Source organism: Macrotis lagotis, chromosome 1 (assembly GCF_037893015.1).
Source record: "Macrotis lagotis isolate mMagLag1 chromosome 1, bilby.v1.9.chrom.fasta, whole genome shotgun sequence".
Taxonomy (NCBI): domain Eukaryota; kingdom Metazoa; phylum Chordata; class Mammalia; order Peramelemorphia; family Peramelidae; genus Macrotis; species Macrotis lagotis.
In genome coordinates, this window is record NC_133658.1 from 656719591 (window position 1) to 656722796 (window position 3206).

A 3206-nucleotide genomic window follows, 5' to 3' on the forward strand; every position below is an offset into this window, starting at 1 on the left:
TAACTGCACCATTGGATTACTGATTTAGCAATTAATACTTGTCCCTTTAAGCTCTATCACAGTATAATGTCTTGGAGACATTTAGAAATTTAGATGGTGCAATGAATGGAGAGATCAATGGACTCAGGAAGACCTGAAATCAAATCCTACCTCAGATGCTTATTATTTATTATGGTCCTGGGCAAATTACTTAGTCTCTTTAAGTCTCAGTTTTCTCAACCATAAAATAGACACAGCAATATCATCTACTTCACAGGGCTGTTGTGAGAATAAAATAAGATAATAATGAAATACTTTGCAAACTTTAAAATGCTATACAAATGGAAGCTATTATTATTATTATTATTTAAGCTACCTTAGTCTATTTCAGTTTACATGAATTATTTAATATATTTTCATATTATTTTGGGGGAGACTTTTGGGGTAATTTTGGTTGATTATTTAGGTATAATCTGAACATTTTGTTTCCCTAAATAATCAACCAAAATTACTTCACTGCTCTGGGTGTTAGTTTAATTATTTGAAAAAGTTCTGAATTCCAGTTCTAAATCTATGATATTAATTTGTTCTTTGACCAAACATACCATTCTGTTTCCTAAATGTCAGTGTAAGAAAATTTTAACTTAAATATCTAAATTATATCTTCATAAAAAAGTCTTACTTTGGAGTCCCCTGTGCTTGAATATCACCCTTGGTTCTTGAAAGTGATATTAAGGAACACATCTCTGATAGGTTCTTAGACTCTAGAAAGATTTGAATACCGGTATGGTGATAGATAATGTGATTATTGACTGAGAACCAGGAGGTTTAAGGTGAATATATTTTTTTGGTCATGTCAAATTTTGAAGACAATCAGCTAACTGGGATTATGAACTGTTTTGTGGAGGGTACACTTGGATCAATGAAATCTAAAAATTCTTTGAAGAATAAATCCCATAATTTTGGATGTAATAATTAAATTGTAGGCTTCTCTCCCTGATTCTTGATTTCTTATTCAATGTTTATTATTACTTGAAACATAATATACTGGAAAAAAAATAAACCAGTTAACAGAAGCATAGAAATATTTCCAGCTGAAATTCCCCAAACAATTCATTTTACAGATAAAGAAACTGAGACAAAGAAAGGTAAAGTGTGTTTCCCAAGGTCATAACATATAATTCAGTGACCAAACCATAGAACTTTTGTACTGATATAATCATGTATACTAGAATTGCTGAATGTTAGAGCTGGAAGGGACAAGATTCATTAGTCCAACCTCTTTTTGTTAAAGCTGAAGAAACTGTAGGATACAGATAGCAATCCAAGAGTTCTTTCCTAGACAAGTTCTCTCATAATCAAAAGCATTATGATCTTTCTAGTCTTGCAGTATTGGAGTTTAGGCTGGTTTGATTCCTTTGAGACACTTAGGCCAATATAGTTGTGAGTGGTTCTTACATTTTCAATTCTGTTTGAATTTGTTGAAATTAAGCTTCTGCTACTAAAACAAAATCATTGCTTGCTTTTATTTTTTTTCTTTTGAAATCTTCATGAATGAACAATAAGTTTCAAAATAGCAAATTTTAATGAGGCAAATTCTTGTTTTTGTATGTATGTGGCTGAGAGAATTTTTAAATAAAGTCTTTTAGAGTATTCCAGGTAAGTAATACCTATTTCAGGTAACATATCTTCCACTAATCTTATAAACCTGGGCTCCTATTGATTATTCCAAGGGAGTGAAAGCTTCCTTCCAAGCTAGAAAGACTAAATTTGGGTCTGCTTGTTGATGGAGTAGACATTTGTTTTCTGAGAACTATGCTTAAATTTAGAGAAGGTCCTTAACAGTTTCACTTAAGAGTCTTGAAACTTTTTGACAGCAATGATTCCTGAAAATTGTTAAGATGTAGAGTTAGCAATCCTCCCAGGATGACCAACTCTAGAACTTTTGTATTGATATAATAATGTATACTAGAATTGCTAAATGTTAGAGTTGGAAGGTACATTGGAGATTCATTAATTTAACTTATTTTTAAATCTGAAGAAATGCAGGATAGATAAAACAAATACTTGAAATTTTTATTTTTCCATTACAAAATCAATTGGAAACTTTGTATAATATGAAGTTAAAATTATAAACTGCATAAGGAATAAATTGAGCTTGATTATTTGGATTTAAAATTTCTAACAAACTCATTTGTATTTGCCTTTTATATTTGTTCCATCTTCATATGATTGCCATTTGTGACATTTATATTATTTCTTCTCTAAATTCAATAGTAACACATTTTCTAGAGCTTCTGTGATAATATCCATCTCAGTAAGCCCCAAAATATTTCTTTGGTCAGATAATTTTGTTTTTAGAATCTTAACAAAATCTCAAAAATTTTTACAATGTAATAATATATAGTAGTTTTAACCTATTTAATTAATTTCTTTATGATTGTTCTAGTAACAGAATCTAAGGATTAGAAGCTATGTTAGAGACCATTAGTAAGAATCTCCTTCATTACATGACCAATAATTTGTCATTCACCATCTTCAAGCACCTTCTTTGTTTTGTGAAGATAAATTCCAGTTGTTTAGAGCATAGAGTCCCTCCTCCCCTTCTATGCAATAGAGTTTGGAAGGAAGGGAACTGAAAATTTCAGATTCAGAAATCTCATAAATAATATTTAACACTTTAAAAATGTTAACTTTTCCTTATTACAAAATATGACTGCTTCCAATTAGTCAGGTGATCTCTATCATGACTTTCTTATTCCTCATATCACTCATACTTCTACATAGTCCCACCCCATAAGTGCTTAGAAAATGATCAGCATGTAATTGTCATTTTTTTTTACTGATGTCACATTTTTCTATCATATACATTTCTAGCTAGATATTTCCGTATTGATTTTCCAAAAGCATAGAAGGTGCTGGAGACTGATTGATTACTATCTCAGTGTCCTTGGGCATATTGTCAGGAAACCTCTGAGTTTCAATTTCCTCATTAGGGATTTGAGTTGGATCATTTCTAAGGTTCCTTCTAGATCTAATATTTTCAGATTTTACTCTTTGATATCACTCCCCATTATTCATTTGCAGAGCTTTTGTGATGTTTATCAAGTTACCTTGTCTCACACTGACTAGTCTGTTCATTGCTTTGGTGATGATCTTGGTGCTTGACAGGTGGCAGGAGATGGACAGATTGGGAAATGCAATGACTGTCACTGCTATTGGCATTT